The sequence below is a fragment of the Carcharhinus amblyrhynchos genome, chromosome 9 (genome assembly GCF_965287045.1).
Source record: "Carcharhinus amblyrhynchos chromosome 9, sCarAmb.v2.hapA, whole genome shotgun sequence".
Lineage (NCBI taxonomy): Eukaryota > Metazoa > Chordata > Chondrichthyes > Carcharhiniformes > Carcharhinidae > Carcharhinus > Carcharhinus amblyrhynchos.
Genome location: NC_137332.1, coordinates 10,065,214 through 10,079,010, shown reverse-complemented (window position 1 = coordinate 10,079,010; position 13,797 = coordinate 10,065,214). Strand labels below are relative to the sequence as shown.

The 13,797-nt window shown below is 46.3% G+C and overlaps 1 pseudogene; it reads left to right on the top strand.

The window, feature by feature from the left end:
• The first annotated feature begins 11,011 nt into the window (after window positions 1-11,011).
• LOC145348296 (large ribosomal subunit protein eL20 pseudogene) lies at window positions 11,012-11,515 on the top strand (annotated as a pseudogene).
• The last annotated feature ends 2,282 nt before the right edge of the window (window positions 11,516-13,797 follow it).

The following is a 13,797-nucleotide window of genomic DNA, read 5'->3' as shown; positions in this document are numbered from 1 at the left end:
CATTCCAACCATTATTTTGTAAATTGCATCTTTATATGCCCTGTTTGTGGACAGAACTACCACTCACCTGATGAAGGAGCAGCGCTCTGAAAGCTAGTGGCTTTTGCTACCAAATAAACCTGTTAGACTTTAACCTGGTGTAGTGAGACTTTTTACAATGTGGACAGGGGCAGGTCCTCCGCTATGTTTCCTGAAGTCGATGACTATCTCCTTTGTTTTACTGACATTGAGGAACATTCTCATGCTTCAGTTTGAACTAATTTACCAAATGCAGGTGGCACTAGCACAGCTGACGGACCAGCCCTAGTTGCCCTGGAAAGCTGAGGATTGTGAAGTGTCAGCCATGTTAGTGTATTCATAGACTTATAACATTTACAGCACATTCTGTCAGTGTTAATCCACAAAGATCTGCCTACACTAATCTCATTTTCGCGCGCTTGGTCCATTGATTACGGCAATGCAGATGAACATCTAAGTACTTTTTAACTGTTCCAAGGCTTTCTGATTCTGTGTCACCCTTTCAGACAGAGTTCTAGATTCTCACCACCCTCTGGGTGAAAAACTTTCTCCTCAATTCCCCTCTTACCTTAAATCAAATCCCCCTGGTTACTGACCCCTCTACAGATGGAAAAATGCCTTCTTATCCATCCTACCCAGGCGCCTTATAATCCTCTGCACCCCTATGAGGTCCTCTGAACCGTCGCTGCTCCAAGGAAAATAGCCCCAGTCTATCCAATCTTTCCTCATAGCTCAGACAGTCCAGGCAACATCCTGGTGAACCTCCTCTCCACTCTCTCCAGTAATGTGGTGACCAGAACTGTACTCCAGATCTGTCCTAACCAGTATTTTGTACAGTTCCAGCATGACCTCCCTGTTCTTGTATTCTTTGCCTCAGTCAATAAAGGCAAGTATCCCAAATGTCTTCTTAACCACCTTATCTACCTGTCCTGCCGTCTTCAGGGATCCGTGGATACGCACCCCAAGATCACCGCCGATCTTTGGTACTTTCCAGGGTCCCACCATTAATCGTGAAATCCCTTGCCTTGTTAGCCCTCTGCAAGTGTACTTTTCTGGAGAATGGGAGATGCAAGTAGATCAGACAGGCAAATACACCAACACAAACATTGGTCATTTCAGTCCCTGTCCTGCCATTTAATGAGATTTAGGCTGGCAAAGTTCGGACATAGTGGAAGGGATTTTACAGCCTCGCTCGTCCTGAAACCCCCGTCCGAGGTCAATGGACCTTCCCATTATCCGCCCCTTTCCTGCTCCCACTCCCGTGGCAGATGGGGTGGTAAAATTCCTATGAGTAGCTGTAAAAGGGTGCCATGACCCCTCGAAGGAAGGTTCTGGGGAGGGGAACTGAATTGACTTTGCTTACTGTCAACATGTGCGAGCTTGTGGTTTTAAAATATTTCGTTCCAGGCCTCATCAGCAAGGAAATACTTTCTTTCTCAAATCTCCATACTGTAAAGCAATTGGTGGGGTTATGGCGCGTGTGTATCTGAGATGTCCTGGGATTTGCAGAATCTCCACTCATCACCATTGTACCAGACCTTGCTCATCGATGGAAAATTCTGGGAATCATGCAAGAATGCGGCGCATCCCACTGTTCCTGGAATCAGCGCTCCAGAATACTTGGATTATTTTGCCTGACATATTAATCACAAAGGCTTTATCTTTCCCACATGTGCATTCTTAACCCAGCAGCACGTTCTGTGTTCCAGATGCAGAGTGGGCGGCAGGGTAGCACAGTGGTTAGCACTGCTGCTCCACAGCTCCAGGGTCCTGAGTTTGATTCCCAGCTCGGGGCACTGTCTGTGTGGAGTTTGCGCATTCTCCTCATGTCTGCGTGGGTTTCCTCCAGGTACTCCAGTTTCCTCCCACAGTCCAAAGATGTGCAGGTTGGGTTGATTGGCCATGCTAAAAAATTGCTCCTTAGTGTCCTGGGATGTGTAGGTTAGAGGGATTCGTGGGTATAATATGTAGGGATATCGGGGTAGGGCCTGGGTGGGATTCTGTTCGGTGCAGACTCAATGGGCCAAAGGGCCTCTTTCTGCAGGTAGGATTCTATGTTCTATGTTCTAGTGCAGGGAGAATTGTTTGGAAAGAGTGTACTTGCTTTTATCTTGCACAGTTTCAGAATGGCACAAAGCGCTTTACAGTTTAAGTGTATTCGCAGCTGAAATGTGCAGCCAATTTGCACACAACACAGTAAGCTGTCATAAATAGCACCGAGGAATTGACCATGATATCTGGTTGAGTGACGCTGCTCAGTGTTGGCCAGGACACCCCAGTAAGAAATCCCTAGCTCTTTTCCAAAATTCTGCCATGGGACCTTTTGAGAATACTGAAAGGCCTGGGTAGAGCGGATGTGGAGAAGATCCTTCCATTAGTAGGAGAGACTAGGATCTGAGGGCAAAGCCTCAGAGTAAAGGGACAACCCTTTAGAAGTGAGATGAGGAGGAATTTCTTCAGTCAGAGGGCTTGGTGAATCTATGGAATTCATTGCCACAGAAGGCTGTGGAGGCCAGGTCATTGGGTATATTTAAGACAGAGATAGATAGGTTCTTGATTAGTAAGGGTATCAAAGATTATGGGGAAAAGGTGGAAGAATGGGGTTAAGAAACATGCCTGCCATGATCGAATGGCAATGTTGATCTTATGGGCCAAATAGCCTAATTCTGCTCCTATATCTTATGGAGTCCATTTGAGAGTGCAGACACAGCCCTAGTCTGACATCTCACTTGAAGGACAGCACTTTCACCAGCGTAGCACTCCCTCAGTATTGCAAATTCCTATCTCGGAGGTGAGAGTATTATTCATTGATTGCATAGCCAGCTTGAACAATTTTTCTGTATCTACAAAGTTCTTCCACTAGCTTCAATGTTGATCATTGAGGTGGTATCTCCATTCCTTTTCTCTTACACTTCCTTTCCACAGAACCTGGGAAATTTAATCCTTTGCTATTTGTTTATAAAAATAAAATGCTGCAGATGCTGGAAATCTGAAACAAAAACAGAAAATGGCAGATATACTCAGCAGCTCTGACAGCATCTGTGGAGAGAGAAACTGAGTTTGATTTGATTTGATTTGATTTATTATTGCCACTTGTAATGGGCTATCGTGAAAAATATTGTTTCTTACACACTATGCAGACAGAGTACATGAGAAGAAGGAAAGATAGGGTGCAGAATGTAGTGTTACAATCATAACTAGGGAGCAGAGAAAGATCAGCTTAATATATGGTAATATATATAAGGTCTGATGGCAGAAGGGAAGAAGCTGTTCTTGAGTCGGTTGGTATATGATCTCAGACTTTGGTATCTTTTTCCCGATGGAAGAAAGTGGAAAAGAGAACAACCAAGTTATGTGGGTCCTTAATTATGCTGGCTGCTTTTCTGAGGCAGTGGGAAGTGTAGACAGAGTCAATGGATGGGAGGCTGGTTTGAGTGACGGGCTGGACTACATTCACAACTCTTTGTAGTTCCTTGCGGTCTTGGTCAGGGCAAGAGCCATTTCAAGCTGTTATAAATCTGATACATGCTTTCTACGATGCACCTGTAAAAATTGGTGAGAGTTATGGGGCACAGGTGGCACTGGTTGGGTAGCATTTATTGCCCATTCCCCTAATTGTCTTGAACTGAGTGGCTTGCTAGGTCATTTCAGAGATCAATTGAGAGTCAACCACATTATTGTGGATCTGGAGTCACATGTAGGCCAGGCCAGGTAAGGGTGGCAGATTTCCTTCTCTGAAGGACATTAATGAACCATCTGGGTATTTCTGGCAATCGACAATGGTTCTCAGTCGATTCTTAATTCCAGATATTTTTTATTGAATTCAACTTCTGCCATCTCCTGTGGCGGGATTCGAACCCAAGTCCCAGAACATTAGTTGAGTTTCTGGATTAATAGTCTAGCAAAAATACCACTCGGCCATTGCCTCCCCATAATGTGTTAATAGCTGTTGAAGAGTTTGATGATTAAATATTAATCACTCTGTTCTCCAATTAAATGATCTTTCCCCTCATAATGGTATGTGTATTATTCCAGTGTGTGCATTCCCGGAAAACTGGGATAAACCGATATCCCTGCCATTCCCTAGGAGCAGCTGCATCTGCATCTGCACATCATTGATTCAAGCAGCAGTTATCAAATAAAACTGGCACCAATTCTGCACTTAGACCTCATTGGAATCAGCATTAGGTTGCCAAATCACTGTTTCTTTTATGCCTTCTTCCAGTTAATGTCATTTCCTTAACATCTATCGACCCAATGGGCTTCAGCAAGGCAAAGACTGTACGTAGTGCCTGTACTTAGTATTTAATGCTGATGGGACAGTGTCTTAATGGTGAGGGTCTTGCAAGAGTAAATGTCCTCAGAAAAGGAACTGTGAAAGGATGCAAGTTCCTGAGCCTGTTGTTAATCGGAAGAATGGACAATGAATCGATTTTGAGTAATCAGCTGGGATTAGCTTCTCGTAATCCGCATTCCCCCTGAGTCACCGAATAAACTCGGGAAGCTTGAAGCTGAAAGGAAAATGTATCACGCAGTCGACAAGAGTTTTGTGCGATATTTCACTGCGGGAGTTAGACCAAGTTTCAAACCGATGAGGAGCATTTTGCAATTGTGAGGCCAAAAACGTAAGTGAAAGCCAGGATAAATCTTGAAAAGCCACCAGCAGGGAGATTGGAAATGATAAGAAGGAGAACAGGAGAAAATGAACCAAAATAGACACGTGTTGGCCATGAGAAGCTGAGTGAAGGCTGGGGTCAAGGTGTCAAGAGGCCACCTGCTGGCAAGTGAGGGAACCATAGTGTGGAGACGCGTTGGACTGGGGTGGGGCACAGTAAGAAGTCTCACAACACCAGGTTAAAGTCCAACAGGTTTATTTGGCAGCACAAGCCACAGGCTTTCGGAGCGCTGCTCCTTCATCAGGTGAGCGGGAGTTCTGTTCACAAACAGGGCATATAAAGATACAAACTCAATTTAAAAAATAATGGTTTGAATGCGAGTTACAAAATAATGGTTTTGCTTGCATTCCTTTAAAAAATATTCCCCAATCTCTGAGCAGCCAGCCTTGACGCTGCCTTCAGGTCCTGCACATCTGTTTCATGGTGCAAATCACCCCAACGTTCATGTGGAAATACTCGCCCTCACACACCGTGTATATACATAAGCAGAGGCATCACATGTACACACAATCTCTCAAAGACGCGTACTGTGCATCACTCGGTAACAGCCACAGGACTCTGAGCTGTCCTGACTCCATTTCCTCACCCCTCCGCCCAGAGCCGAAGAAGCCAATTGGATCAATCCCTCTCCCAAACCGTGATCAGCTAAATCAGTGCACAGAAACCATAGGAACCACAAAAAAGTTACAGCGCAGAAGGAGGCCATTTGGCCCATCTCTTCCCTGCCAGCTGGAGGACACCCAGGTGCCCTTTCCAACCCCACCGTCCATCACCCAGCCCATAGCCCTGTAGCTTACAGCATTTACAGTACAGATCCAGGTGCGTTTTAAAGAGTTTAGGGTTTCTGCCTCCACAATCTAATCGGGCAGCGAATTCCTGACAGCCACCATCCTCTGTGTGAAAAATGTTCTTCCTCACATTCCCTCTGGATCTACTGCCACTTATCTAAAATCTGTGCCTCCCGGTTCTAGAATTCTTCTCCAAGGAAGCAGTTTTGTCCCGTCCACTCTATCTCTTCCCCTCAGAATTTTGTACACCTCTATCAAGTCACTCCACAGCCTTCTTTTTTCCAAGAGTAATAACCACAACCTATCCGATCTCTCCTCATAACTACACTTTTCCAGCCCTGGCAACATTGTTGTAAAACCATAGGATCCCTGCAGTGCAGAAGGAGGCCATTCTGTTGAGTCAGCACTGACCACAATCCCACCCGTATCCCCATGGATTTACCCTAGCTAGTTCCCCTGGCATTACAGGGTAACTTAGCAGGGCCAATCCGCGCAGACACGGGGAGGATGTGCAAGCTCCACACGGACAGCGACCCAAGCCAGGAATCGGACTCAGGTCACTGGCACTGTGAGGCAGCAGTGCTAACCACTGCGCCACCGTGCCACCCAAAACCTCCTGCGTACTCTGTCCAGAGCACGTCCTTCCTGTGGTGACCAGAACTGCACACGATATTCTAATCGTGGCCTCACCAATGTTTTACGATCGGGGGCAAAAAGTTGTCCCTTCTACTCTGGAAGGGTACTGGAACTGCTGGTGAGTTGTTTAATTTGTTACTGGCACTATTACATTTTAAACTTGAATAGTTAATAGATTCCTGCGATCAGTTGAGGGCAGTCCGTTCCTGTGGGCTAACAGCTGGAATGAGCTGTTGGAGAAGGTTCACACTGCTGGCAGCTTTGACAGCTTGGATGATGGATCAGTGTAAGTTAAAAATATCAGACTGATTTATTTAAGTGATATGTGATCGTTTATGGGTAGTAAAGATTGAGAAACATTCTTTCTCTTTATCAAGCTTAAAATGTTTGGCCCCCTTCCATCTCAATCAATCAAAACACGTGTTGGTGACACAGTCGGAGGATGGTGGAGAACGCTCTCATTAAGTTGAACAAAGAACAAACGACAAAGAAAATTACAGCACAGGAACAGGAACAGGCCCTTCGGCCCTCCAAGCCTGCACTGACCATGCTGCCCGACTGAACTAAAACTCCCTACCTTTCCGGGGACCGTATTCGTCTATTCCCATTCTATTAATGTATTTGTCCAGATGCCCCTTAAAAGTCACTATCGTGTCTGCTTCCACTCCTTCCCCTGGCAACGAGTTCCAGGCACCTGCCACCCTCTGTGTAAAAAACTTGCCTCGTACATGTCCTTTAAACCTTGCCCAAAATAAAGAATACAACTTCTCTCGTTTAACATGCAATAAAGTTGGCCTCAGTACGTCTGGAGTGGGTAACGGGGGGAGGGGGTGCTTTCCAAATCATATGGTTTGGGAAGGTTCTAGCAACAGGGTTGGTGGGACTGATATATGAGATTAACTAGGTTAGGATTGTTTATGCTGGAGTTCCGACGAGTGAGGGGAGATTTCATAGAGATTTATAAAATTCTAACAGGATTAGACAGGGTGGATGCAGGAAGGATGTTCCTGATGGTGGGGGAGTCCAGAACCAGGGATTCACAGTCTGAGGATTCAGGATAGACCATTTAGGATGGAGATGAGGAGACATTTCTTCACTCAAAGAGTGGTGAGCCTGTGGAATTCATTACCATTGAATGTATTCAAGAGGTGGCTGGATATAGCACTTGGGGCGAATGGGATCAAAGGTTATGGGGATTAGGCTATTGAGTTGGATGGTCAGCCATGATCGCGATGAATGGCGGAGCAGGCTCGAAGGGCCAAATGGCCTCCTCCTGCTCCTATCTTCGATGTTTCTATGTGATAGAAATGGACCTGAGCCAGAGCTGGAGGACTTTTGTTCATTCTGCTGCATTAGCCAGCACCAAAGCACGGTTTCTTGCCCTAACCCCTTGTGTGGAATTGTTGTATGTTCCGGATTCTTTCAGGAGGACAGGATATCCCATTAGCAGCAGCGATGTTAGCCGCTAGTCAGCTGTTTACACTGATTCAGTGGCTCTACAAGTGTGGCTTGCAGACCGTGAGTCCATGAGGGTCTTCAAGGTGGTCTGCAGGCTGGTCCTGATGAGCAAACCCCACTGCCGAAGCCAAAGGAGAGGGATGGGCCGGAACCATCACCCACCAGGTCACATGATCAGGCTGGCTCCCATGGTCATGACATACTTTACATGGTTCACTTTTATTTATTAGTGTCACAGTAGGCTTACGTTAACACTGCAATGAACTTACTGTGAAAACTCCCTATCACCACACTTCAGCGCCTGTTCAGGTACACTGAGAGAGAATTTAGCATGGCCAATGGACCAAACCAGCATGTCTTTCAGACTGTAGGAGGAAACCGGAGCGCCTGGAGGAAACCCATGCAGGCATGGGGAGAATGTGCAGATTCCACACAGACAGCGACCCAATCCAGGAATCGAACCTGGGTCCCTGACACTATGAGGTACCAGTGCCAATCACTGTGCCACCGTGCTGCCCAGTGAATCTTCATAAACATGAGCGGGGGGAGGCGATGGCCTAGTGGTACTTTCACTAGACTATTAATCCAGAAACTCAGCCAGTGTTCTGGGGACTGGGGTTTGAATCCCCCCATGGCAGGTGGTGGAATTTGAATTCAGTAAAAAATATCTGGAATTAAGAATCTACTGATGACCATGGAACCATTGTCAATTGTTGGAAAAACCCATCTGGTGTCCTTTAGGGAAGGAAATTTGCCGTCCTTACCTGGTCTGGCCTATATGTGACTCCAGAGCCACAGCAATGTGGTTGACTCTCAACTTCCCTCCAAGGACAAATAGGGATGGGCAATAAATGTTGGCCATCCAGTGGCACCCATGTCCCACAAATGAATAAAAAAAAGCAACAATGTTTCTTTATAAGCAAGATTTAGGTTGCTTTATAAGCAAAGATTTTGTTTGATTAATATGTATGTAACTGAAATTAAGTTTCTCAGGAGAGTATTACATGATTAAAGAAGGTATTCTTTTGTAGCAGCAACATCTAAACCTTGTCTCTGACATGAATCAATAACTTACAATGTGGAGATGCCAGCGTTGGACTGGGGTGGGCACAGTAAGAGGTCTCACAACACCAGGTTAAAGTCCAACAGGTTTCTTTGGTAGCATGAGCTTTCAGAGCGCTGCTCCTGCACCAGCTTGGGTCACTGTCTGTGTGGAGTTTGTATGTTCTCCCCATGTCTGCATGGGTTTCCTCCAGATGCTCCAGTTTCCTCTCACATTCCAAAGACATGCGGGTTAAGTTCTTGGCCATGCTAAATTGCACTTTAGTGTTAGGGGGATTGGCAGGGTAAATATGTGGGGTTACGCGTGTTGTTGGTGCAGGTTCAATGGGCTGAATGGCTTCCTTCTGTAGGGGTGAGCCTAATATACTTGAAGTAAAGTCACTGTCATAATGGAAAGGAAGAAAGATAGGGATGAAGGATTCCCATGAGAAAAAAACAATTACAATCTCTTCATTGAAATCTGTTTGTTGAAGATGATGAAGAAGTCATATGGCATGCTTGCCTTTATTGGACGGGACTTAGAGTATAAAAATTGGCATAAATGTTGCAGTTATATAGAATGTTGGTTAGGCCACATTTGGAATACTGTGTTCCGTTCTGGTCGCCACGCTATCAGAAGGACTTGGAGGCTTTGGAGAGAATGCAGAAAAGGTTTACCAGGATGTTGCCTGGTATGGAGGGTCTTAGCTGTGAGGTGAGATTGAGTAAACTAGGGTTGTTCTCCCTGGAAAGGTGGAGGTTGAGGGGCGACCCGATAGAAGTTTATAAAATTATGAAGGACATAGATGGGGTGAACAGTTGGAAGCTTTCTCGCAGGTCAGAAATGACAAACACAACAGGTCACAACTTCAAAGTAAGGGGGGGGGGAGTGGTGAAGTTCAATATAGATATGTGGAGAGGGTGGTAGGGATCTGGAATACACTGCCAAGCAAGGTGGTTGAGGCAGACATGCTAGGATAATTTAAGACTTATCTAGATAGCCACATGAACAGACTGGGAATAGAGGGATACAAACGGATAGTCTAGTTAGGAACACATGACCGGTGCAGGCTTGGAGGACTGAAGGGCCTGTTCCTGTCCTGTGTTGTTCTTCGTTTCTTTGTTTTGTTAAAGCCTAAAATCTAAATGACCAAGGTTGTGCACTGTCCATTAATAATAAGAAAAGCCTTATTTAACATCCCTAAAATATTTGGATTAAATAGGAATGAAATCTAAAGTATGAGCTAGGATTGCCTTTCCCATTGTTCTATAATAGAGAGGAAAAGAAACAGGAAAAGGCCATTTAGCCCATTCAGAATTTGGTCTTCAATTCAATTACACCATAGTTTGAGGATAACGGGTAAACATTTTAGAACTGAGGTAAGAAGAAATTTCTTCACCCAGAGAGTGGTGAGTGTGTGGAATTCACTACCATAGAATGTAATTGAGGCCAAAGATTTGTGTGATTTCAAGAAATTAGATATAGCTCTTGCGGCTAAAGAGTTCAAGGGATACATGGGGAAAGGGGGAATCAGGGTATTGAATTTGATGATCATCCATGATCAAGATGGATGACGGAGCAAGGCTCGATGGGCTAAATGGCCTACTCCTGCTTCTAGTTTCCATGTTTCTGTGCCTGATCTGTAGCACCTCGGTCCCGTGATTCTTAAAACTCTGACTGGATGACAATCTGGCAATTTCGTCTCAATATTTCCTGCCAACTAACATACCCCTTAAGCTTTCTGTATGCTCCAGGGAGAAAGCCAATAGCCTAAAACTAATGCAGATGTGAGACAGAATTCCAACAGTAACAAGAATGCCCTTTTGCGACTGCCAGCTAACAAATTGGACAAATTGGTGCAATCCTTGGGTTGCATGATGGATTGGTCCAATCTTTGCACATCCACAGGTCACTGAGGCAGGGTAAAAGACCCCAGTGACCACCTACCACTCTTACCCCACTCAACAGGTCTTGCTTACCACCCCAGAAAAAAAATCATCAGTATCCATGGAAACTTACGGAAATTATAAGTACTGCACTTCCTTTTTTGCTACTAAGTCATGGTGGCACAATGGTTAGCACTGTTATTTCACAGCACCAGGGACCCGGGTTCAGTTCCCGGCTTGGGTCATGCCTGTGCGGAGTTTGCGCGTTCTCCCCGGGTTTCTGTGGGTTTCCTCTGGGCGCTCTGGTTTCCTCTCTCATTCTGAAAGACACGCTGGTTGGGTGCATTGACCTGCACAGGCACTAGTGTGGCGACTAGGGGAATTTCACAGCAACTTCATTGCAGTATTAATGTAAGCCTTACTTGTGACTAATAAATAGACTAAATTTATGTGCAGTTTTAATATCTTAAGTAAATTATTGAGCGCAGCAGGCGAGCAAAAAGCGACATGAAGGCTTCAGGCACCCTTAAAGAATACAAGGACACCTGCCCTCGGCTAAGGAGCCCAGACCTGCACTCTATCAGATGTGCATCTTTTCTCCAAATCATATTGTTGCCAAGTCTCGATTCTCGTACTTCATTTCACTGATGAAGAAACGGAAGAAGTCTGCTGGCGAAATAGTCTATTGTGGACTGGTTTTTGAGAAGTCACCCGCAAAAGTAAAGGACTTTGGTATCTGGTTGCACTAGTGGAACCCACAATATGTACAGGGAGTACAGGGACCTGACCACTGCTGTCACTCAGCGCTACCGTGATATGGGAGCTTGCCATCGTGCCTGGGCTCACGCCATTCAGATCGTGAAGGTGGAGGAGATTGCATCCAGCAAGTGTCGCCGTCCTGCTGTTAGACAGTTCTATAACTCCGAGGTCAAGTTCCCGCTGCCACACCGAATCTTGCGCCAACTGTACAAGCCACGTTTCACCACCAAGAGACCAAACACTTCCTTCTAAAATGTATTAACTGTTGGAACTTTCTGAAAATAAAAGTCTGCCTAACAAAAGAAAAGTCTCACATCACCAGGGTAAGGCCCTGGAGCTGTGAGGCAGCAGCACTAACCACGATGCCACTGTGCCACCCCCGCTCATTTGGCCGAATTTGGGCTCTGAGCTGAAAGTCCCTTCACCTGGACTGAGAGTAGGTGGTGACCCCACTTGACCTGGCAGTGGGACCTTGGGCAGGCGTATGTGACCTTTTATTGAAAAATTAAACCCCCAAGAGATGATGGTCCAATCAGAGAGCAGGCACCTCAGTTCCTTGTGGAGGTTGCAGCTCCGGAGGAAAAGTGGGTGGAACACCCCCCACCCCCCCACCCCCCCACCCCCTCAATGATGGGACACCCAAAATGAGGGGTGGGCTTGGCTGCAAGATGGTGGAGCCAGGCAGGTGGGCGGGCTCCACTGATCAGACTGTTGGGTGCACTGGGGGTGCTGTTGGCATGGGAGTGATCATTGTCATCAGTGGTGGGAAAGATAGGGCGAGGGGGGGTGCTGAGGTTTGTGGCAGTGTCTTCTCCAAAGGCCTTGGCACTCTAATCAAGCGCCCCCACCCCACCCCAACAATGGAACCTGCTAGAAGGCCACAAACATTTATCTTGTGGTGTCCCCAGATGTAGGCAAAATGGTGTGGAGGTGAGATACGGCCCTTAGTTTGCCACTTACAGGGTTTAATTAGCTACCATCTGGGAGTATCTGCACCTTTGAGCCTCCAGCCGCTGGCAATATGGCACAGCGGCAAGAAAACGTCAAGCAGATGTTACTCACCACCCCCCCCCCCCCCGCCCCCCCCACCCCCCCCATGGTGTCAGTTCCTCCCACCTCCAAGGGCTGGGAGGTTCAGCAAATTGAGTCTGACCTGGCTTTTCCACAAAAGAAATCCTGTTAGTTTCACTCCCCCACTTCTTCTCCTTTGTCCAGTTGTATCACAGCTTGGTCTGGGCTCCTGCTCTGCCCAAGACCGCAAGAAACTACAAAAGGTCATGAATGTAGCCCAATCCATCACGCAAACCAGCCTCCCATCCGTTGACTCTGTCTACACTTTCTGCTGCCTCAGCAAAGCAGCCAGCATAATAAAGGACCCCACGTACCCCGGGCATTCTCCCTTCCACCTTCTTCCATTGGGAAAAAGATACAAATGTCTGAGGTCACGCCCCAACCGACTCAAGTACAGCTTCTTCCCTGCTGCTGTCAGACTTTGAATGGACCGACCTCACATTAAGCTGATCTTTCTCTACACCCTAGCTATAACTGTAACACTATGTTCTGCACTCTCTCCTTTGCTTCTCTATGAACGGTATGTTTTGTCTGTATAGTGTGCAAGACACAATACTTTTCACTTTATGCTAATACACGTGACAATAATAAATCCAATCAAATAAGATCAATTATTTCTCACTCAACTCCCTTTTGAAGGTTCCTCATGAATCTGTACCCCCCACCCTATCAGGCAGTGTGTTCCCAATCCTAACCCACTCATTGGCCAGAGTTTTCTGGCTGTTCACACCAATAGGATCTTCCAGTCTCTCCAATGGCACATTCCCGCCGTGGGTTCCCCAGCAGCGAGGAGCGCTTTCAATGGGAAACCCCATTGACAATGGTGGGACCAGTAGATCCCGGCATTGGCCAATGGTGGTCTGTCTCTGCCGCTGTGAAACACGGGGTGGGTTGTATGAAGAAAAGTTTCCCTCGTGTCAGTTCTGCTCCTTTGACAATCACCCTCACTCTCTGCCCCTCACTTTACTGAGCATTGGAAACAGATTCTCTTTACTTATTCTCTGTAACCTTCACCAATATCCTCTTGGTCCTCTCGGCTTTCAGGAGAGAGCTCCAGCTTCTCTACTCTGTGCACGTGACTAATTGCCCATCCCTGAAACCATTCCAGTAAATCTTTTCTGTAGCCGCTCCAAAGCCAGAACATGTTTCTGAGACATGGTGCCCAGAATTAGACAAAGTAGCACCTCTTAAAATTGGATGAATCAATGCGTACTCTTTCACGTCATTCTCCCTATCAAAATGCATCAATTCACACTTACCCATGTTAAATTCCATGTCTTTCGTCCAGCAACCCGTCTACATCCTCTTGGAGGTGATTGCGTTCTTCCCCACTGCGTTGGCGGTTGTGTTCCGGATATAAGGCATCTTTGCATATTTTGTATGTGTTGGTGTCCCTTGAATGTTCCCTGGTTCGCAGTTCACAATGTACTTTTTGTGCGTGTTACCTTTCCTGCCATACATCA